This window comes from Leptodactylus fuscus, chromosome 2 (assembly GCF_031893055.1).
Source record: "Leptodactylus fuscus isolate aLepFus1 chromosome 2, aLepFus1.hap2, whole genome shotgun sequence".
NCBI classification, from domain to species: Eukaryota; Metazoa; Chordata; class Amphibia; order Anura; family Leptodactylidae; genus Leptodactylus; species Leptodactylus fuscus.
This window is the reverse complement of record NC_134266.1, coordinates 285,133,277-285,159,180: the sequence shown is the minus strand read 5'-3', so window position 1 is coordinate 285,159,180 and position 25,904 is coordinate 285,133,277. Positions and strand designations below refer to the sequence as shown.

The 25,904-nt window shown below is 44.3% G+C and overlaps 1 protein-coding gene across 1 annotated transcript in view; it reads left to right on the top strand.

Annotated features, from left to right (window-relative positions):
* The first annotated feature begins 19,372 nt into the window (after positions 1-19,372).
* RHOG (ras homolog family member G) overlaps positions 19,373-25,904 on the top strand; it is a 41,401-nt gene continuing 34,869 nt past the window's right edge. The window contains exon 1 of the mRNA XM_075266374.1: positions 19,373-20,370. The gene's annotated coding sequence lies outside the window, so the exon portion shown is untranslated. The remainder of the gene's footprint in view (positions 20,371-25,904) is intronic.

The following is a 25,904-nucleotide window of genomic DNA, read 5'->3' as shown; positions in this document are numbered from 1 at the left end:
TGTAGGACAGGGGAATACAATCTATTACTATCTGTTATCAGCCATGTCAAGAGGGGAGAGGCCGACTGTAGGACAGGAGAATACAATCTATTACTATCTGTTATCAGCCATGTCAGGAGAGGAGAGGCCGACTGTAGGACAGGAGAATACAATCTATTACTATCTGTTATCAGCCATGTCAGGAGAGGCCGACTGTAGGATAGGGGAATACAATCTATTACTATCTGTTATCAGCCATGTCAGGAGGGGAGAGGCCGACTGTAGGACAGGGGAATACAATCTATTACTATCTGTTATCAGCCATGTCAGGAGAGGAGAGGCCGACTGTAGGACAAGGGAATTCAATCTATTACTATCTGTTATCAGCCATGTCAGGAGAGGCCGACTGTAGGACAGGAGAATACAATCTATTACTATCTGTTATCAGCCATGTCAGGAGAGGAGAGGCCGACTATAGGACAGGGGAATACAATCTATTACTATCTGTTATCAGCCATGTCAGGAGAGGCCGACTGTAGGACAGGGGAATACAATCTATTACTATCTGTTATCAGCCATGTCAGGAGGGGAGAGGCCGACTGTAGGACAGGGGAATACAATCTATTACTATCTGTTATCAGCCATGTCAGGAGAGGCCGACTGTAGGACAGGGGAATACAATCTATTTCTATCTGTTATCAGCCATGTCAGGGGGGGAGAGGCCGACTGTAGGACAGGAGAATACAATCTATTACTATCTGTTATCAGCCATGTCAGGAGAGGCCGACTGTAGGACAGGGGAATACAATCTATTTCTATCTGTTATCAGCCATGTCAGGAGAGTAGAGGCCGACTGTAGGACAGGAGAATACAATCTATTACTATCTGTTATCAGCCATGTCAGGAGGGGCCGACTGTAGGACAGGAGAATACAATCTATTACTATCTGTTATCAGCCATGTCAGGAGAGGAGAGGCCGACTGTAGGACAGGGGAATACAATCTATTACTATCTGTTATCAGCCATGTCAGGAGAGGCCGACTGTAGGACAGGGGAATACAATCTATTACTATCTGTTATCAGCCATGTCAGGAGAGGCCGACTGTAGGACAGGGGAATACAATCTATTACTATCTGTTATCAGCCATGTCAGGAGAGGAGAGGCCGACTGTAGGACAGGGGAATACAATCTATTACTATCTGTTATCAGCCATGTCAGGAGGGGAGAGGCCGACTGTAGGACAGGAGAATACAATCTATTACTATCTGTTATCAGCCATGTCAGGAGGGGCCGACTGTAGGACAGGAGAATACAATCTATTACTATCTGTTATCAGCCATGTCAGGAGGGGAGAGGCCGACTGTAGGACAGGAGAATACAATCTATTACTATCTGTTATCAGCCATGTCAGGAGAGGCCGACTGTAGGTCAGGGGAATACAATCTATTACTATCTGTTATCAGCCATGTCAAGAGGGGAGAGGCCGACTGTAGGACAGGAGAATACAATCTATTACTATCTGTTATCAGCCATGTCAGGAGAGGAGAGGCCGACTGTAGGACAGGGGAATACAATCTATTACTATCTGTTATCAGCCATGTCAAGAGGGGAGAGGCCGACTGTAGGACAGGAGAATACAATCTATTACTATCTGTTATCAGCCATGTCAGGAGAGGAGAGGCCGACTGTAGGACAGGAGAATACAATCTATTACTATCTGTTATCAGCCATGTCAGGAGAGGCCGACTGTAGGATAGGGGAATACAATCTATTACTATCTGTTATCAGCCATGTCAGGAGGGGAGAGGCCGACTGTAGGACAGGGGAATACAATCTATTACTATCTGTTATCAGCCATGTCAGGAGAGGAGAGGCCGACTGTAGGACAGGGGAATACAATCTATTACTATCTGTTATCAGCCATGTCAGGAGAGGCCGACTGTAGGACAGGGGAATACAATCTATTACTATCTGTTATCAGCCATGTCAGGAGAGGAGAGGCCGACTGTAGGACAGGAGAATACAATCTATTACTATCTGTTATCAGCCATGTCAGGAGGGGAGAGGCCGACTGTAGGACAAGGGAATACAATCTATTACTATCTGTTATCAGCCATGTCAGGAGAGGCCGACTGTAGGACAGGAGAATACAATCTATTACTATCTGTTATCAGCCATGTCAGGAGAGGAGAGGCCGACTATAGGACAGGGGAATACAATCTATTACTATCTGTTATCAGCCATGTCAGGAGAGGCCGACTGTAGGACAGGGGAATACAATCTATTACTATCTGTTATCAGCCATGTCAGGAGGGGAGAGGCCGACTGTAGGACAGGGGAATACAATCTATTACTATCTGTTATCAGCCATGTCAGGAGAGGCCGACTGTAGGACAGGGGAATACAATCTATTTCTATCTGTTATCAGCCATGTCAGGGGGGGAGAGGCCGACTGTAGGACAGGAGAATACAATCTATTACTATCTGTTATCAGCCATGTCAGGAGAGGAGAGGCCGACTGTAGGACAGGGGAATACAATCTATTACTATCTGTTATCAGCCATGTCAGGAGAGGCCGACTGTAGGACAGGGGAATACAATCTATTACTATCTGTTATCAGCCATGTCAGGAGAGGCCGACTGTAGGACAGGGGAATACAATCTATTACTATCTGTTATCAGCCATGTCAGGAGAGGCCGACTGTAGGACAGGGGAATACAATCTATTACTATCTGTTATCAGTCATGTCAGGAGGGGAGAGGCCAGCTGTAGGACAGGAGAATACAATCTATTACTATCTGTTATCAGCCATGTCAGGACTTTATACTGTGGGGGCAGCTGCGCACTGTGTATATATACAGTGTATATATATTTTATAGCTCACGTCATAAAACAGGTTCCCAATTGCCATAAATCTCTCCATTCTGGAGATCTATGGAGAGGCCGGAGGTATTATTACGACTGAGGTACGAAGAACCAACCTTAATAGATCTGCCCCACTGACGTTTTCCTTTGATTACCAGCAAGTAGAGGGGTCACAGCGGGAGCTGCACTCACAATTCTGCTACATACAATGAGACATTATCATCTAGCTAGCGGGTCTCCTCTAATATGGACTTTACGCTAAACTGGTATACAGTATACAGCAAGTGAGTGAGCCATGAAGATATTTGTATATCAGTCCAGCACAGGTCAGGGTGATCCCTGGTCTCACTCGTCTATATCATACCTCCCAACTTTCGAACAGCCGAAAGTGGGACAAAATAGGTGTGCGCCGTGGCAAACTTAGCTCCGCCCACTTTTATGTTGACTTCGCCCATTCTCATTCATTTTTCATGTGCCCCCACACAGTATAATCCTCCTACAATATCATATAACCCTTTCACCAGCCCCCAGTTTCAAGTCCCTCCATCTCTGTCCCCAGATTCATGTTCCCCCCATCTCTGCCCCCAGATTCATGTCCCCTCCATCTCTGCCCCCAGATTCATGTCCCCCCATCTCTGTCCCCAGATTCATGTCCCCTCCATCTCTGCCCCCAGATTCATGTCCCCCCATCTCTGTCCCCAGATTCATGTCCCCTCCATCTCTGCCCCCAGATTCATGTCCCTCCATCTCTGACCCCAGATTCATGTCCCCCCATCTCTGTCCCCAGATTCATGTCCCCTCCATCTCTGCCCCCAGATTCATGTCCCCCCATCTCTGTCCCCAGATTCATGTCCCCTCCATCTCTGACCCCAGATTCATGTCCCCCCATCTCTGTCCCCAGATTCATGTCCCCTCCATCTCTGCCCCCAGTTTCATGTCCCCCCATCTCTGCCCCCAGATTCATGTCCCCCCATCTCTGCCCCCAGATTTATGTCCCCTCCATCTCTGCCCCCAGATTCATGTCCCTCCATCTCTGCCCCCAGATTCATGTCCCTCCATCTCTGCCCCCAGATTCATGTCCCCTCCATCTCTGCCCCCAGATTCATGTCCCCTCCATCTCTGCCCCCAGATTCATGTCCCCACATCTCTGCCCCCAGATTCATGTCCCCACATCTCTGCCCCAGATTCATGTCCCCACATCTCTGCCCCCAGATTCATGTCCCCCCATCTCTGTCCCCAGATTCATGTTTCCCCCATCTCTGCCCCCAGATTCATGTCCTCTATCTCTGCCCCCAGATTCATGTCCCCTCCATCTCTGCCCCCAGATTCATGTCCCCTCCATCTCTGCCCCCAGATTCATGTCCCCCCATCTCTGCCCCCAGTTTCATGTCCCCCCATCTCTTCCCCCAGTTTCATGTCCCCCCATCTCTGCCCCCAGTTTCATGTCCCCCCATCTCTGCCCCCAGATTCATGTCCCCTCCATCTCTGCCCCCAGATTCATGTCCCCCCCATCTCTGCCCCCAGATTCATGTCCCCCCATCTCTGCCCCCAGATTCATGTCCCCCCCATCTCTGCCCCCAGATTCATGTCCCCCCATCTCTACCCCCAGATTCATGTCCCTCCATCTCTGCCCCAGATTCATGTCCCCCCATCTCTGCCCCCAGTTTCATGTCCCTCCATCTCTGCCCTCAGATTCATGTCCCTCCATCTCTGCCCCCAGATTCATGTCCCTCCATCTCTGCCCCCAGATTCATGTCCCCACATCTCTGCCCCCAGATTCATGTCCCCACATCTCTGCCCCCAGATTCATGTCCCCCATCTCTGCCCCCAGATTCATGTCCCTCCATCTCTGCCCCCAGATTCATGTCCCTCCATCTCTGCCCCCAGATTCATGTCCCCCCATCTCTGCCCCCAGATTCATGTCCCCCATCTCTGTCCCCAGATTCATGTTTCCCCCATCTCTGCCTCCAGATTCATGTCCCCCATCTCTGCCCCCAGATTCATGTCCCCCATCTCTGCCCCCAGATTCATGTCCCCCATCTCTGTTCGCCTCAATGTTTAATACAAACAAACACTTATACTCACCTTCCCTCGCTCCCCCACCGCTCTCTCCACTCACATAGTTGTAGGCCTGATCTGACGTCATCACATTGCGCCTACACATGCCGGAGCGCAGCGGTAAAGCTCCTGCTTTACTCGCTTATGTATTCAACTCATCAGCATCCTCCAGACGCCGATGAGTTGAAACCGGGACATACCTCCCGCCGACCGGGACCGCAGGACAGGACACCGAATCCATGAATGTCCCGCGGAAATCGGGACGATTGGGAGGTATGCTATATAGTCCAATATATGATACTGTGTATAAGGATAAAACCAACTGGATGACCACAAGAGGGCAGCACATGACCAGGAGACAATGGAGAGGACTAAAGAGAACTATGAAAATAAGATAAGTGGTACTGTGCACTGTCCATATATACAGGAGAAGAGAAGTAGTACTGTGCACTGTCCATATATACAGGACTAGAGAAGTAGTACTGTGCACTGTCCATACATACAGGACTAGAGAAGTAGTACTGTGCACTGTCCATATATACAGGACTAGAGAAGTAGTACTGTGCACTGTCCATATATACAGGAATAAGAGAAGTAGTACTGTGCACTGTCCATATATACAGGACTAGAGAAGTAGTACTGTGCACTGTCCGTATATACAGGACTAGAGAAGTAGTACTGTGCACTGTCCATATATACAGGAGAAGAGAAGTAGTACTGTGCACTGTCCATATATACAGGACTAGAGAAGTAGTACTGTGCACTGTCCATATATACAGGAATAAGAGAAGTAGTACTGTGCACTGTCCATATATACAGGAATAAGAGAAGTAGTACTGTGCACTGCCCATATATATATACAGGGCAAGAGAAGTGGTACTGTGCACTGTCCATATATACAGGACTAGAGAAGTAGTACTGTGCACTGTCCATATATACAGGAGAAGAGAAGTAGTACTGTGCACTGTCCATATATACAGGACTAGAGAAGTAGTACTGTGCACTGTCCATATATACAGGAATAAGAGAAGTAGTACTGTGCACTGTCCATATATACAGGACTAGAGAAGTAGTACTGTGCACTGCCCATATATACAGGACAAGAGAAGTAGTACTGTGCACTGTCCATATATACAGGACAAGAGAAGTAGTACTGTGCACTGTCCATATATACAGGAGAAGAGAAGTGGTACTGTGCACTGTCCATATATACAGGACTAGAGAAGTAGTACTGTGCACTGCCCATATATACAGGACTAGAGAAGTAGTACTGTGCACTGTCCATATATACAGGAGAAGAGAAGTAGTACTGTGCACTGTCCATATATACAGGAGAAGAGAAGTGGTACTGTGCACTGTCCATATATACAGGACTAGAGAAGTAGTACTGTGCACTGCCCATATATACAGGACTAGAGAAGTAGTACTGTGCACTGTCCATATATACAGGAGAAGAGAAGTGGTACTGTGCACTGTCCATATATACAGGAGAAGAGAAGTAGTACTGTGCACTGTCCATATATACAGGAGAAGTAGTACTGTGCACTGCCCATATATACAGGACTAGAGAAGTAGTACTGTGCACTGTCCATATATACAGGACTAGAGAAGTAGTACTGTGCACTGTCCATATATACAGGAGAAGTAGTACTGTGCACTGCCCATATATACAGGACTAGAGAAGTAGTACTGTGCACTGCCCATATATACAGGGCAGGAGAAGTAGTACTGTGCACTGCCCATATATACAGGAGAAGTAGTACTGTGCACTGTCCATATATACAGGACTACAGAAGTAGTACTGTGCACTGTCCATATATACAGGACTAGAGAAGTGGTACTGTGCACTGTCCATATATACAGGAGAAGAGAAGTAGTACTGTGCACTGTCCATATATACAGGACTAGAGAAGTAGTACTGTGCACTGTCCATATATACAGGACTAGAGAAGTGGTACTGTGCACTGTCCATATATACAGGATAAGAGAAGTAGTACTGTGCACTGCCCATATATACAGGACTAGAGAAGTAGTACTGTGCACTGTCCATATATACAGGAGAAGAGAAGTAGTACTGTGCACTGTCCATATATACAGGACTAGAGAAGTGGTACTGTGCACTGTCCATATATACAGGAATAAGAGAAGTGGTACTGTGCACTGTCCATATATACAGGATAAGAGAAGTAGTACCGTGCACTGCCCATATATATATATACAGGACAAGAGAAGTGGTACTGTGCACTGTCCATATATATATATATATACAGGACAAGAGAAGTAGTACTGTGCAGTGTGTATATATACAGGACAAGAGAAGTAGTACTGTGCACTGTCCATATATACAGGACTAGAGAAGTGGTACTGTGCACTGTCCATATATACAGGAATAAGAGAAGTAGTACTGTGCACTGTCCATATATACAGGATAAGAGAAGTAGTACTGTGCACTGCCCATATATATATACAGGACAAGAGAAGTAGTACTGTGCACTGTCCATATATACAGGACTAGAGAAGTGGTACTGTGCACTGTCCATATATACAGGACTAGAGAAGTAGTACTGTGCACTGTCCATATATACAGGACTAGAGAAGTAGTACTGTGCACTGTCCATATATACAGGACAAGAGAAGTAGTACTGTGCACTGTCCATATATACAGGAGAAGAGAAGTAGTACTGTGCACTGTCCATATATACAGAATAAGAGAAGTAGTACTGTGCACTGTCCATATATACAGGACTAGAGAAGTGGTACTGTGCACTGTCCATATATACAGGAATAAGAGAAGTAGTACTGTGCACTGTCCATATATACAGGAATAAGAGAAGTAGTACTGTGCACTGTCCATATATACAGGACTACAGAAGTAGTACTGTGCACTTTCCATATATACAGGACTAGAGAAGTAGTACTGTGCACTGTCCATATATACAGGAATAAGAGAAGTGGTACTGTGCACTGCCCATATATACAGGGCAAGAGAAGTAGTACTGTGCGCTGCCCATATATACAGGACAAGAGAAGTAGTACTGTGCACTGTCCATATATACAGGACTAGAGAAGTAGTACTGTGCACTGTCCATATATACAGGGCAAGAGAAGTAGTACTGTGCAGTGTCCATATATACAGGAATAAGAGAAGTGGTACTGTGCACTGTCCATATATACAGGAGAAGTAGTACTGTGCACTGCCCATATATACAGGGCAAGAGAAGTAGTACTGTGCACTGTCCATATATACAGGACTACAGAAGTAGTACTGTGCACTGTCCATATATACAGGACTAGAGAAGTGGTACTGTGCACTGTCCATATATACAGGGCAAGAGAAGTAGTACTGTGCACTGTCCATATATACAGGGCAAGAGAAGTAGTACTGTGCACTGTCCATATATACAGGACTAGAGAAGTAGTACTGTGCACTGTCCATATATACAGGACTACAGAAGTAGTACTGTGCACTGTCCATATATACAGGACTAGAGAAGTGGTACTGTGCACTGTCCATATATACAGGACAAGAGAAGTAGTACTGTGCACTGTCCATATATACAGGACTAGAGAAGTAGTACTGTGCACTGTCCATATATACAGGACTACAGAAGTAGTACTGTGCACTGTCCATATATACAGGACTAGAGAAGTGGTACTGTGCACTGTCCATATATACAGGACTAGAGAAGTGGTACTGTGCACTGTCCATATATACAGGATAAGAGAAGTAGTACTGTGCACTGTCCATATATACAGGATTAGAGAAGTAGTACTGTGCACTGTCCATATATACAGGACAAGAGAAGTAGTACTGTGCACTGTCCATATATACAGGACTACAGAAGTAGTACTGTGCACTGTCCATATATACAGGACTAGAGAAGTGGTACTGTGCACTGTCCATATATACAGGACAAGAGAAGTAGTACTGTGCACTGTCCATATATACAGGGCAAGAGAAGTAGTACTGTGCACTGTCCATATATACAGGACTACAGAAGTAGTACTGTGCACTGTCCATATATACAGGACTAGAGAAGTGGTACTGTGCACTGTCCATATATACAGGACTAGAGAAGTAGTACTGTGCACTTTCCATATATACAGGACTAGAGAAGTGGTACTGTGCACTGTCCATATATACAGGGCAAGAGAAGTAGTACTGTGCAGTGTCCATATATACAGGAATAAGAGAAGTGGTACTGTGCACTGTCCATATATACAGGGCAAGAGAAGTAGTACTGTGCAGTGTCCATATATACAAGAATAAGAGAAGTGGTACTGTGCACTGTCCATATATACAGGACTACAGAAGTAGTACTGTGCACTGTCCATATATACAGGACTAGAGAAGTAGTACTGTGCACTGTCCATATATACAGGAATAAGAGAAGTGGTACTGTGCACTGTCCATATATACAGGGCAAGAGAAGTAGTACTGTGCACTGTCCTTATATACAGGACTAGAGAAGTAGTACTGTGCACTGTCCATATATACAGGACTACAGAAGTAGTACTGTGCACTGTCCATATATACAGGACTAGAGAAGTGGTACTGTGCACTGTCCATATATACACGACTACAGAAGTAGTACTGTGCACTGTCCATATATACAGGACTAGAGAAGTAGTACTGTGCACTGTCCATATATACAGGACTACAGAAGTAGTACTGTGCACTGTCCATATATACAGGACTAGAGAAGTAGTACTGTGCACTGTCCATATATACAGGACTAGAGAAGTAGTACTGTGCACTGTCCATATATACAGAACAAGAGAAGTAGTACTGTGCACTGTCCATATATACAGGACTACAGAAGTAGTACTGTGCACTGTCCATATATACAGGACTAGAGAAGTGGTACTGTGCACTGTCCATATATACAGGACTACAGAAGTAGTACTGTGCACTGTCCATATATACAGGACTACAGAAGTAGTACTGTGCACTGTCCATATATACAGGATTAGAGAAGTAGTACTGTGCACTGTCCATATATACAGGACAAGAGAAGTAGTACTGTGCACTGTCCATATATACAGGACTACAGAAGTAGTACTGTGCACTGTCCATATATACAGGACTAGAGAAGTGGTACTGTGCACTGTCCATATATACAGGAGAAGAGAAGTAGTACTGTGCACTGTCCATATATACAGGACTAGAGAAGTAGTACTGTGCACTGTCCATATATACAGGATAAGAGAAGTAGTACCGTGCACTGCCCATATATATATACAGGACAAGAGAAGTGGTACTGTGCAGTGTGTATATATACAGGACAAGAGAAGTAGTACTGTGCACTGTCCATATATACAGGACTAGAGAAGTGGTACTGTGCACTGTCCATATATACAGGAATAAGAGAAGTAGTACTGTGCACTGTCCATATATACAGGATAAGAGAAGTAGTACTGTGCACTGCCCATATATATATACAGAATAAGAGAAGTAGTACTGTGCACTGTCCATATATACAGGACTAGAGAAGTGGTACTGTGCACTGTCCATATATACAGGAATAAGAGAAGTAGTACTGTGCACTGTCCATATATACAGGAATAAGAGAAGTAGTACTGTGCACTGTCCATATATACAGGACTACAGAAGTAGTACTGTGCACTGTCCATACATACAGGAGAAGTAGTACTGTGCACTGTCCATATATACAGGAGAAGTAGTACTGTGCACTTTCCATATATACAGGACTAGAGAAGTAGTACTGTGCACTGTCCATATATACAGGAATAAGAGAAGTGGTACTGTGCACTGCCCATATATACAGGGCAAGAGAAGTAGTACTGTGCGCTGCCCATATATACAGGACAAGAGAAGTAGTACTGTGCACTGTCCATATATACAGGACTAGAGAAGTAGTACTGTGCACTGTCCATATATACAGGGCAAGAGAAGTAGTACTGTGCAGTGTCCATATATACAGGAGAAGTAGTACTGTGCACTGCCCATATATACAGGGCAAGAGAAGTAGTACTGTGCACTGTCCATATATACAGGACTACAGAAGTAGTACTGTGCACTGTCCATATATACAGGACTAGAGAAGTGGTACTGTGCACTGTCCATATATACAGGGCAAGAGAAGTAGTACTGTGCACTGTCCATATATACAGGACTAGAGAAGTAGTACTGTGCACTGTCCATATATACAGGACTACAGAAGTAGTACTGTGCACTGTCCATATATACAGGAATAAGAGAAGTGGTACTGTGCACTGTCCATATATACAGGAGAAGTAGTACTGTGCACTGCCCATATATACAGGGCAAGAGAAGTAGTACTGTGCACTGTCCATATATACAGGACTACAGAAGTAGTACTGTGCACTGTCCATATATACAGGACTAGAGAAGTGGTACTGTGCACTGTCCATATATACAGGGCAAGAGAAGTAGTACTGTGCACTGTCCATATATACAGGGCAAGAGAAGTAGTACTGTGCACTGTCCATATATACAGGACTAGAGAAGTAGTACTGTGCACTGTCCATATATACAGGACTACAGAAGTAGTACTGTGCACTGTCCATATATACAGGACTAGAGAAGTGGTACTGTGCACTGTCCATATATACAGGGCAAGAGAAGTAGTACTGTGCACTGTCCATATATACAGGACTAGAGAAGTAGTACTGTGCACTGTCCATATATACAGGACTAGAGAAGTGGTACTGTGCACTGTCCATATATACAGGACAAGAGAAGTAGTACTGTGCACTGTCCATATATACAGGACTAGAGAAGTAGTACTGTGCACTGTCCATATATACAGGACTACAGAAGTAGTACTGTGCACTGTCCATATATACAGGACTAGAGAAGTGGTACTGTGCACTGTCCATATATACAGGACTAGAGAAGTGGTACTGTGCACTGTCCATATATACAGGATAAGAGAAGTAGTACTGTGCACTGTCCATATATACAGGATTAGAGAAGTAGTACTGTGCACTGTCCATATATACAGGACAAGAGAAGTAGTACTGTGCACTGTCCATATATACAGGACTAGAGAAGTGGTACTGTGCACTGTCCATATATACAGGACAAGAGAAGTAGTACTGTGCACTGTCCATATATACAGGGCAAGAGAAGTAGTACTGTGCACTGTCCATATATACAGGACTACAGAAGTAGTACTGTGCACTGTCCATATATACAGGACTAGAGAAGTGGTACTGTGCACTGCCCATATATACAGGACTAGAGAAGTAGTACTGTGCACTTTCCATATATACAGGACTAGAGAAGTGGTACTGTGCACTGTCCATATATACAGGGCAAGAGAAGTAGTACTGTGCAGTGTCCATATATACAGGAATAAGAGAAGTGGTACTGTGCACTGTCCATATATACAGGGCAAGAGAAGTAGTACTGTGCAGTGTCCATATATACAAGAATAAGAGAAGTGGTACTGTGCACTGTCCATATATACAGGACTACAGAAGTAGTACTGTGCACTGTCCATATATACAGGACTAGAGAAGTAGTACTGTGCACTGTCCATATATACAGGAATAAGAGAAGTGGTACTGTGCACTGTCCATATATACAGGGCAAGAGAAGTAGTACTGTGCACTGTCCATATATACAGGGCAAGAGAAGTAGTACTGTGCACTGTCCTTATATACAGGACTAGAGAAGTAGTACTGTGCACTGTCCATATATACAGGACTACAGAAGTAGTACTGTGCACTGTCCATATATACAGGACTAGAGAAGTAGTACTGTGCACTGTCCATATATACAGGACTACAGAAGTAGTACTGTGCACTGTCCATATATACAGGACTAGAGAAGTAGTACTGTGCACTGTCCATATATACAGGACGAGAAGTAGTACTGTGCACTGTCCATATATACAGGACTAGAGAAGTAGTACTGTGCACTGTCCATATATACAGGACAAGAGAAGTAGTACTGTGCACTGTCCATATATACAGGACTACAGAAGTAGTACTGTGCACTGTCCATATATACAGGACTAGAGAAGTGGTACTGTGCACTGTCCATATATACAGGACTACAGAAGTAGTACTGTGCACTGTCCATATATACAGGACAAGAGAAGTAGTACTGTGCACTGTCCATATATACAGGGCAAGAGAAGTAGTACTGTGCACTGTCCATATATACAGGACTACAGAAGTAGTACTGTGCACTGTCCATATATACAGGACTAGAGAAGTGGTACTGTGCACTGTCCATATATACAGGACTAGAGAAGTAGTACTGTGCACTTTCCATATATACAGGACTAGAGAAGTGGTACTGTGCACTGTCCATATATACAGGGCAAGAGAAGTAGTACTGTGCAGTGTCCATATATACAGGAATAAGAGAAGTGGTACTGTGCACTGTCCATATATACAGGGCAAGAGAAGTAGTACTGTGCAGTGTCCATATATACAAGAATAAGAGAAGTGGTACTGTGCACTGTCCATATATACAGGACTACAGAAGTAGTACTGTGCACTGTCCATATATACAGGACTAGAGAAGTAGTACTGTGCACTGTCCATATATACAGGAATAAGAGAAGTGGTACTGTGCACTGTCCATATATACAGGGCAAGAGAAGTAGTACTGTGCACTGTCCATATATACAGGGCAAGAGAAGTAGTACTGTGCACTGTCCTTATATACAGGACTAGAGAAGTAGTACTGTGCACTGTCCATATATACAGGACTACAGAAGTAGTACTGTGCACTGTCCATATATACAGGACTAGAGAAGTAGTACTGTGCACTGTCCATATATACAGGACTACAGAAGTAGTACTGTGCACTGTCCATATATACAGGACTAGAGAAGTAGTACTGTGCACTGTCCATATATACAGGACGAGAAGTAGTACTGTGCACTGTCCATATATACAGGACTAGAGAAGTAGTACTGTGCACTGTCCATATATACAGGACAAGAGAAGTAGTACTGTGCACTGTCCATATATACAGGACTACAGAAGTAGTACTGTGCACTGTCCATATATACAGGACTAGAGAAGTGGTACTGTGCACTGTCCATATATACAGGACTACAGAAGTAGTACTGTGCACTGTCCATATATACAGGACAAGAGAAGTAGTACTGTGCACTGTCCATATATACAGGGCAAGAGAAGTAGTACTGTGCACTGTCCATATATACAGGACTACAGAAGTAGTACTGTGCACTGTCCATATATACAGGACTAGAGAAGTGGTACTGTGCACTGTCCATATATACAGGACTAGAGAAGTAGTACTGTGCACTGTCCATATATACAGGACTAGAGAAGTGGTACTGTGCACTGTCCATATATACAGGACAAGAGAAGTAGTACTGTGCACTGTCCATATATACAGGACTAGAGAAGTAGTACTGTGCACTGTCCATATATACAGGACTACAGAAGTAGTACTGTGCACTGTCCATATATACAGGACTAGAGAAGTGGTACTGTGCACTGTCCATATATACAGGACTAGAGAAGTGGTACTGTGCACTGTCCATATATACAGGATAAGAGAAGTAGTACTGTGCACTGTCCATATATACAGGATTAGAGAAGTAGTACTGTGCACTGTCCATATATACAGGACAAGAGAAGTAGTACTGTGCACTGTCCATATATACAGGACTAGAGAAGTGGTACTGTGCACTGTCCATATATACAGGACAAGAGAAGTAGTACTGTGCACTGTCCATATATACAGGGCAAGAGAAGTAGTACTGTGCACTGTCCATATATACAGGACTACAGAAGTAGTACTGTGCACTGTCCATATATACAGGACTAGAGAAGTGGTACTGTGCACTGTCCATATATACAGGACTAGAGAAGTAGTACTGTGCACTTTCCATATATACAGGACTAGAGAAGTGGTACTGTGCACTGTCCATATATACAGGGCAAGAGAAGTAGTACTGTGCAGTGTCCATATATACAGGAATAAGAGAAGTGGTACTGTGCACTGTCCATATATACAGGGCAAGAGAAGTAGTACTGTGCAGTGTCCATATATACAAGAATAAGAGAAGTGGTACTGTGCACTGTCCATATATACAGGACTACAGAAGTAGTACTGTGCACTGTCCATATATACAGGACTAGAGAAGTAGTACTGTGCACTGTCCATATATACAGGAATAAGAGAAGTGGTACTGTGCACTGTCCATATATACAGGGCAAGAGAAGTAGTACTGTGCACTGTCCATATATACAGGGCAAGAGAAGTAGTACTGTGCACTGTCCTTATATACAGGACTAGAGAAGTAGTACTGTGCACTGTCCATATATACAGGACTACAGAAGTAGTACTGTGCACTGTCCATATATACAGGACTAGAGAAGTAGTACTGTGCACTGTCCATATATACAGGACTACAGAAGTAGTACTGTGCACTGTCCATATATACAGGACTAGAGAAGTAGTACTGTGCACTGTCCATATATACAGGACGAGAAGTAGTACTGTGCACTGTCCATATATACAGGACTAGAGAAGTAGTACTGTGCACTGTCCATATATACAGGACAAGAGAAGTAGTACTGTGCACTGTCCATATATACAGGACTACAGAAGTAGTACTGTGCACTGTCCATATATACAGGACTAGAGAAGTGGTACTGTGCACTGTCCATATATACAGGACTACAGAAGTAGTACTGTGCACTGTCCATATATACAGGACAAGAGAAGTAGTACTGTGCACTGTCCATATATACAGGGCAAGAGAAGTAGTACTGTGCACTGTCCATATATACAGGACTACAGAAGTAGTACTGTGCACTGTCCATATATACAGGACTAGAGAAGTGGTACTGTGCACTGTCCATATATACAGGACTAGAGAAGTAGTACTGTGCACTTTCCATATATACAGGACTAGAGAAGTGGTACTGTGCACTGTCCATATATACAGGGCAAGAGAAGTAGTACTGTGCAGTGTCCATATATACAGGAATAAGAGAAGTGGTACTGTGCACTGTCCATATATACAGGGCAAGAGAAGTAGTACTGTGCAGTGTCCATATATACAAGAATAAGAGAAGTGGTACTGTGCACTGTCCATATATACAGGACTACAGAAGTAGTACTGTGCACTGTCCATATATACAGGACTAGAGAAGTAGTACTGTGCACTGTCCATATATACAGGAATAAGAGAAGTGGTACTGTGCACTGTCCATATATACAGGGCAAGAGAAGTAGTACTGTGCACTGTCCATATATACAGGGCAAGAGAAGTAGTACTGTGCACTGTCCTTATATACAGGACTAGAGAAGTAGTACTGTGCACTGTCCATATATACAGGACTACAGAAGTAGTACTGTGCACTGTCCATATATACAGGACTAGAGAAGTAGTACTGTGCACTGTCCATATATACAGGACTACAGAAGTAGTACTGTGCACTGTCCATATATACAGGACTAGAGAAGTAGTACTGTGCACTGTCCATATATACAGGACGAGAAGTAGTACTGTGCACTGTCCATATATACAGGACTAGAGAAGTAGTACTGTGCACTGTCCATATATACAGGACAAGAGAAGTAGTACTGTGCACTGTCCATATATACAGGACTACAGAAGTAGTACTGTGCACTGTCCATATATACAGGACTAGAGAAGTGGTACTGTGCACTGTCCATATATACAGGACTACAGAAGTAGTACTGTGCACTGTCCATATATACAGGACAAGAGAAGTAGTACTGTGCACTGTCCATATATACAGGGCAAGAGAAGTAGTACTGTGCACTGTCCATATATACAGGACTACAGAAGTAGTACTGTGCACTGTCCATATATACAGGACTAGAGAAGTGGTACTGTGCACTGTCCATATATACAGGACTAGAGAAGTAGTACTGTGCACTGTCCATATATACAGGACTAGAGAAGTAGTACTGTGCACTTTCCATATATACAGGACTAGAGAAGTGGTGCTGTGCACTGTCCATATATACAGGGCAAGAGAAGTAGTACTGTGCACTGTCCATATATACAGGAGAAGTAGTACTGTTCACTGTCCATATATACAGGGCAAGAGAAGTAGTACTGTGCACTGTCCATATATACAGGTCTACAGAAGTAGTACTGTGCACTGTCCATATATACAGGAATAAGAGAAGTGGTACTGTGCACTGTCCATATATACAGGACTAGAGAAGTGGTACTGTGCACTGTCCATATATACAGGACTAGAGAAGTAGTACTGTGCACTGTCCATATATACAAGAATAAGAGAAGTAGTACTGTGCACTGTCCATATATACAGGAGAAGAGAAGTGGTACTGTGCACTGCCCATATATACAGGAGAAGAGAAGTAGTACTGTGCACTGTCCATATATACAGGAGAAGTAGTACTGTGCACTGTCCATATATACAGGACTACAGAAGTAGTACTGTGCACTGTCCATATATACAGGACTATAGAAGTGGTACTGTGCACTGCCCATATATACAGGACAAGAGAAGTAGTACTGTGCACTGTCCATATATACAGGACTAGAGAAGTGGTACTGTTCACTGTCCATATATACAGGACTAGAGAAGTAGTACTGTGCACTGTCCATATATACAGGACTACAGAAGTAGTACTGTGCACTGTCCATATATACAGGACTAGAGAAGTGGTACTGTGCACTGTCCATATATACAGGACAAGAGAAGTAGTACTGTGCACTGTCCATATATACAGGACTACAGAAGTAGTACTGTGCACTGTCCATATATACAGGACTAGAGAAGTAGTACTGTGCACTGTCCATATATACAGGAGAAGAGAAGTGGTACTGTGCACTGTCCATATATACAGGACTAGAGAAGTGGTACTGTGCACTGTCCATATATACAGGACAAGAGAAGTAGTACTGTGCACTGTCCATATATACAGGACAAGAGAAGTAGTACTGTGCACTGTCCATATATACAGGGCAAGAGAAGTAGTACTGTGCACTGTCCATATATACAGGACTAGAGAAGTAGTACTGTGCACTGTCCATATATACGGGACTAGAGAAGTAGTACTGTGCACTGTCCATATATACAGGACTAGAGAAGTAGTACTGTGCACTGTCCATATATACAGGACTAGAGAAGTAGTACTGTGCACTGCCCATATATACAGGACAGGAGAAGTGGTACTGTGCACTGCCCATATATACAGGACAAGAGAAGTAGTACTGTGCACTGTCCATATATACAGGACTAGAGAAGTAGTACTGTGCACTGTCCATATATACAGGACAAGAGAAGTAGTACTGTGCACTGTCCATATATACAGGACAAGAGAAGTAGTACTGTGCACTGCCCATATATACAGGACAAGAGAAGTAGTACTGTGCACTGTCCATATATACAGGAATAAGAGAAGTAGTACTGTGCACTGTCCATATATACAGGACAAGAGAAGTAGTACTGTGCACTGTCCATATATACAGGACAAGAGAAGTAGTACTGTGCACTGTCCATATATACAGGGGAAGAGAAGTAGTACTGTGCACTGTCCTTATATACAGGACAAGAGAAGTAGTACTGTGCACTGTCCATATATACAGGACTAGAGAAGTAGTACTGTGCACTGTCTATATATACAGGACAAGAGAAGTAGTACTGTGCACTGTCTATATATACAGGACAAGAGAAGTAGTACTGTGCACTGTCCATATATACAGGACAAGAGAAGTAGTACTGTGCACTGTCCATATATACAGGACAAGAGAAGTAGTACTGTGCACTGTCCATATATACAGGACTAGAGAAGTAGTACTGTGCCATATCCACGTTTCTCTGGTTGTCGGAGGTTTTAGAGGAATCTTCCGTTGCTCTGTCAGTTGCGATATTTAGATTGCAGAAGTAAAAGGAAATTGTGCAGAAATCGTTTGTCGTCATCCCCCTGTTGGCGGCAGGAAGCCATTCTCACCACCGCCTAGCGTGCCGCCCTGCCAAACCATCTCCGCTACATGTGTCATTACAAATCCATTGCCTGTTCTCACTTACTTCTATTTCAGTCTTACTACTCAGCTTTCCTGAGTTCTGAAAGGTCAATCCACCTTGTTATAAAGAGGCATTCACACAACCTCATAAGTAAGCAGATTTGCCATTCAGGAGTCTGAGAAAGCTGGGTGACCACAAGCCGTGTGTCCACTTGGATGGTAAATAAAGTCAGTGATGCCGTAACGTGTAATGTCACTTCGTACCGAGCGGCGACGTCTATGGCAGACTGTCCTGTGTCTCTGCAGGGCGACATCTTACCAATTCCTATAATAAGAGAATGAGAACCTTTCTCCCCCTCAGTAGTATTGGTGTGGACCGGCCCTGGTGTATCATGCTGGTTCAGTGGTGGAAGAGTTAAATGTAATGCCTGCAGGGGATCAGTGGGGGGCAGCCTGGGGCATGACCTCTGCTGATCCCCTCCAGATGTGACCCGGCTGCAGAGTCCCCACAATTTCCCAGCACACCCCGCCTGGAATGTCCGGCATGGAAGGGGTTAATCGTGGCGAGGCCTGGACTCCTCCAGATGTAATGGGAGGAAGGGGAGCAGAGACCCAGCTGAGGCTGCAGGCGGCTCTCAATTACTTCTCTTTCTGAACTTCCTCCTCTCACTCACTTCCTTCTGCTCTGCAGAGTATTGCACCCTGACTCTCCCAGCCTGGAACGCCCTGGACACTTATTAGCAGCATCTCCGCAGACTCGCCGCCGCACACCGCCTGCTGACACCAGAGAACACTTTCTGCCATTAGAGAACCTCTCCTGGTAGTGGAGGACAACAGGGACCATCTCCTGACACCGGAGGATAGAGCCTGACACCACAAGACACCTCTTAATACCCAAGAACTTCTTCAGCAGAGGTCATCTTCTTTCACGTGAGGGTACCTCCTTCCACCTGTAGACATATTGCGCCACCAGAAGTCATCTCCTGTTACGTGAGGACATCTCCTTCCATTTGGGGACAACTCAATCCCCCTGAGGCTATCTCATAACACCGGAGAACATCTCTGAGACCCCGATGACTCCTCAAGTCAACCTCTAAAGCCACCTTTAAGGTTCTAAAAAAACTTGGTCCATCGGGGACCATCGTTTGCCCCATCACCAGGTCATACCTACAAAGACCATCTTTTGGTACCTGACTTCATCTTCTGGCACCACTTTCTATGTTCTTGAGTTCTTCTGCTCCAAGAAGCCAATTCTGGAATCCAAAAGACTCCTTTAAAGATCATCCAGGGTCAGAAACTCAATTCTTGTACCAGGGCCACCTCTTGCCAAGACATCGACTCATAAAACTAAAGTAGTCCATAGATCCAAGAACATCATCTGCTTGTAGAAGCCAATCCAACACCAAGAACCGGCCTCCATAAATAACCTACCTCCTTGGCGAGACCCAGCTAAGTCTCTGGTCAAGAACATCTCAAGTCATCCAGAAGACATCTGCCCAGAGATATGAGAGGTTAGTGCAACTGTGATACTTATAAGTGATGGAGATGTCCAACCTGTTAGTAGAGACCATTGCTCAAACATCCTTTATAGGGACATTCAGGAGACGTCCAACCTACGACCCTGTGGCTGGTATACAGCTACAACACTCAGCATGTCTCAGCATACAAACCTACTGCCTTGACCTAGAAGCTTGCAATCTAATCCCAGCTATATTACTAGATAGGGCCATGAGTCTCCTGAGATAGTGGTCAGGGGTTTAGAGGATGGTCGGCACCAATGATAATGATGAGAGCATCATAAGGTAGTGTGGAGGCCTATGGAGTGCACCCATGTGGTCAACCTGGGACATGAGGGTTGTTGGTAAACGATGTGAGTCAGTCGTTTGACTTATGGGACTCAATGAGGGAAGGGCTTGGGGGGAATGAAATGGATTTAGTGCCAAAGCCTCGCTGTAAAGGACTTTCTTGGGGGTATCAATGAGAAGATGGAGATGGGTTCTTAAGTTCCCCAGTCTAGAGACTGGGAAATGAGAAATGTTGTAAATGTGGAAACCTATTACAAGGAAGTTCTGGGAGATTACCCCTAGGATACGGGGGAGGGGGGCTGAGACGTTTCAGAGATCTGGGCTTTCCCACTAAGAAACTCTGAGATGAGGAGGGCGGTGAGAGTTTTGCTGACATAGTTCACACACACAGAATGAGGAACCCAGTCCGGCCCTCCCCGTGTTCTCATGTAATGGATCCAGAGGAGACAGGAAGTTACTCAAGAAAACGGCTTCATTCTTCTGGAAAAACTGCCCTTGGGGTCTCCACACGGACAGAAATGTGTCCAGTCTTCCCACATACTTACAGAGCTACATATACTATAGATTGTCTGAAGACCCAAAACTAAGCAAATATGGCCTTATACTGCCACTGTATGAGAGACACTGTATCCGCCTGTAATCTACAACTATTACATTGTATCCGCCTGTCATCTACAACTATTACACCGTATCTGCCTGTCATCTACAACTATTACACTGTATCCGCCTGTCATCTACAACTATCACACTGTATCTGCCTGTCATCTACAACTATTACACTGTATCCGCCTGTCATCTACAACTATCACACTGTATCTGCCTGTCATCTACAACTATTACACTGTATCTGCCTGTCATCTACAACTATTACATTGTGTCTGCCTGTCATCTACAACTATTACATTGTATCCGCCTGTCATCTACAACTATTACTCTGTATCCACCTGTCATCAACAACTATTACACTGTATCCGCCTGTCATCTACAACTATTACTCTGTATCCACCTGTCATCAACAACTATTACACTGTATCCGTCTGTCATCTACAACTATTACACTAATATCCACCTGTCATCTACAACTATTACACTAATATCCGCCTGTCATCTACAACTATTACACTGTATCTGCCTGTCATCTACAACTATTACACTGTATTCGTCTGTCATCTACAACTATTACTCTAATATCCGCCTGTCATCAACAACTATTACACCGTATCCATCTGTCATCTACAACTATTACACTAATATCCGCCTGTCATCTACAACTATTACACTGTATCCGCCTGTTAACAACTATTACATCGTATCCATCTGTCATCTACAACTATTACACTGTATCCGCCTGTTAACAACTATTACATCGTATCCATCTGTCATCTACAACTATTACATTGTATCCGCCTGTAATCTACAACTATTACACTGTATCCGTCTGTCATCTACAACTATTACACTGTATCCGTCTGTCATCAACAACTATTACATCGTATCCATCTGTCATCTACAACTATTACACTGTATCTTCCTGTCATCTACAACTATTACACTGTATCCGCCTGTCATCTACAACTATTACACTGTATCCGCCTATCATCTACAACTATTACACTGTATCCACCTGTAATCTACAATTATTACACTAATATCTGCCTGTCATCTACAACTATTACTCTGTATCCACCTGTCATCTGCAACTATTACATTGTATCCGCCTGTCATCTACAACTATTACACTGTATCCGCCTGTCATCTACAACTATTACACTGTATCCGCCGGTCATCTACAACTATTACTCTGTATCCACCTGTCATCTGCAACTATTACATTGTATCCATCTGTCATCTACAACTATTACACTGTATCCGCCTGTCATCTACAACTATTACACTGTATCCGCCGGTCATCTACAACTATTACACTGTATCTGCCTGTCATCTACAACTATTACACTGTATCCGCCGGTCATCTACAGCTGTTACATTGCATCTAATTCTCATCTCCAAGTACTAAACTGTATCCACCTGTATCTACAATTATTACTCTGAATGTGCCTTCATCTACTACTGTTACACTGTATCTGGCTGTCATCTACAACTATTACACTGTATCCGTCTGCATCTACAACTATTACATCGTATCCATCTGTCATCTACAACTATTACACTGTATCCGTCTGTCATCTACAACTATTACACTGTATCTGCCTGTCATCTACAACTATTACACTGTATCCGCCTGTCATCTACAACTATTACATTGTATCCACCTGTAATCAACAACTATTACACTGTATCCGCCTGTCATCTACATCTATTACACTGTATCCGCCTGTCATCTACAACTATTACATTTTATCCACCTGTCATCTACAACTATTACACTGTATCCGCCTGTCATCTACAACTATTACATTGTATCCGCCTGTCATCTACAACTATTACACTGTATCCGCCTGTCATCTACAACTATTACTCTGTATCCACCTGTCATCTACAACTATTACATTGTATCCGCCTGTCATCTACAACTATTACATTGTATCCGCCTGTCATCTACAACTATTACATTGTATCCGCCTGTCATCTACAGCTGTTACATTGCATCTAATTCTCATCTCCAAGTACTAGACTGTATCCACCTATATCTACAATTATTACTCTGAATGTGCCTTCATCTACAACTGTTACACTGTATCCAACTGTCATCTACAGCAGTTAAACCATATCTACTTGTCACCTACAACTACTTCACTGGTGTCCAGTGGTTTAGTGTAGTACATCCTGGTGGCCAATGGTTTAGTGTAGTAGATCCTGGTGACCAGTGGTTTAGTGTAGTAGATCCCTTGTGATCAGTTGTTTAGTGTAGTAGATCCTGGTGTCCAGTGGTTTAGTGTAGTAGATCCCTTGTGATCAGTTGTTTAGTGTAGTAGATCCTGGTGACCAGTGGTTTAGTGTAGTAGATCCCTTGTGATCAGTTGTTTAGTGTAGTAGATCCTGGTGTCCAGTGGTTTAGTGTAGTAGATCCTGGTGGCCAGTGGTTTAGTGTAGTAGATCCTGGTGGCCAGTTGTTTAGTGTAGTAGATCCTGGTGACCAGTGGTTTAGTGTAGTAGATCCTGGTGACCAGTGGTTTAGTGTAGTAGATCCTGGTGGCCAGTGGTTTAGTGTAGTAGATCCTGGTGGCCAATGGTTTAGTGTAGTAGATCCTGGTGGCCAGTGGTTTAGTGTAGTAGACCCCTGGTGGCCAGTGGTTTAGTGTAGTAGATCCTGGTGACCAGTGGTTTAGTGTAGTAGATCCCTTGTGACCAGTGGTTTAGTGTAGTAGATCCTGGTGACCAGTGGTTTAGTGTAGTAGATCCTGGTGACCAGTGGTTTAGTGTAGTAGATCCTGGTGACCAGTGGTTTAGTGTAGTAGATCCTGGTGACCAGTGGTTTAGTGTAGTAGATCCTGGTGACCAGTGGTTTAGTGTAGTAGATCCTGGTGACCAGTGGTTTAGTGTAGTAGATCCTGGTGACCAGTGGTTTAGTGTAGTAGATCCTGGTGACCAGTGGTTTAGTGTAGTAGACCCCTGGTGGCCAGTGGTTTAGTGTAGTAGATCCTGGTGGCCAGTGGTTTAGTGTAGTAGATCCTGGTGGCCAATGGTTTAGTGTAGTAGATCCTGGTGACCAGTGGTTTAGTGTAGTAGATCCTGGTGACCAGTGGTTTAGTGTAGTAGATCCTGGTGGCCAGTGGTTTAGTGTAGTAGATCCTGGTGGCCAGTGGTTTAGTGTAGTAGATCCTGGTGTCCAGTGGTTTAGTGTAGTAGATCCTGGTGACCAGTGGTTTAGTGTAGTAGATCCTGGTGACCAGTGGTTTAGTGTAGTAGATCCTGGTGACCAGTGGTTTAGTGTAGTAGACCCCTGGTGGCCAGTGGTTTAGTGTAGTAGATCCTGGTGGCCAGTGGTTTAGTGTAGTAGATCCTGGTGGCCAGTGGTTTAGTGTAGTAGATCCTGGTGGCCAGTGGTTTAGTGTAGTAGATCCTGGTGGCCAGTGGTTTAGTGTAGTAGATCCTGGTGGCCAGTGGTTTAGTGTAGTAGATCCTGGTGACCAGTGGTTTAGTGTAGTAGATCCTGGTGACCAGTGGTTTAGTGTAGTAGATCCCTTGTGACCAGTGGTTTAGTGTAGTAGATCCTGGTGACCAGTGGTTTAGTGTAGTAGACCCCTGGTGGCCAGTGGTTTAGTGTAGTAGATCCTGGTGACCAGTGGTTTAGTGTAGTAGATCCTGGTGACCAGTGGTTTAGTGTAGTAGATCCTGGTGACCAGTGGTTTAGTGTAGTAGATCCTGGTGACCAGTGGTTTAGTGTAGTAGATCCTGGTGACCAGTGGTTTAGTGTAGTAGATCCTGGTGACCAGTGGTTTAGTGTAGTAGATCCTGGTGACCAGTGGTTTAGTGTAGTAGATCCTGGTGACCAGTGGTTTAGTGTAGTAGACCCCTGGTGGCCAGTGGTTTAGTGTAGTAGATCCTGGTGGCCAGTGGTTTAGTGTAGTAGATCCTGGTGGCCAATGGTTTAGTGTAGTAGATCCTGGTGACCAGTGGTTTAGTGTAGTAGATCCTGGTGACCAGTGGTTTAGTGTAGTAGATCCTGGTGGCCAGTGGTTTAGTGTAGTAGATCCTGGTGGCCAGTGGTTTAGTGTAGTAGATCCTGGTGTCCAGTGGTTTAGTGTAGTAGATCCTGGTGACCAGTGGTTTAGTGTAGTAGATCCTGGTGACCAGTGGTTTAGTGTAGTAGATCCTGGTGGCCAGTGGTTTAGTGTAGTAGATCCTGGTGACCAGTGGTTTAGTGTAGTAGATCCTGGTGACCAGTGGTTTAGTGTAGTAGACCCCTGGTGGCCAGTGGTTTAGTGTAGTAGATCCTGGTGGCCAGTGGTTTAGTGTAGTAGATCCTGGTGGCCAGTGGTTTAGTGTAGTAGATCCTGGTGGCCAGTGGTTTAGTGTAGTAGATCCTGGTGGCCAGTGGTTTAGTGTAGTAGATCCTGGTGGCCAGTGGTTTAGTGTAGTAGATCCTGGTGACCAGCTGTACAGTGGCTGGATGGAGACCTCCGGTGTAGAACAGACAGTCCATCACTCTCTGGTCACTGTGATATATAACAGCGCCTCACTGTGTAGACCAGGGGCACAGACAATGCACGGCCAAGGGACTAAAATCTCCACATATTGTGGTTGCACTGTGTGTTGTGTGTGGCGGTTGCACTGTG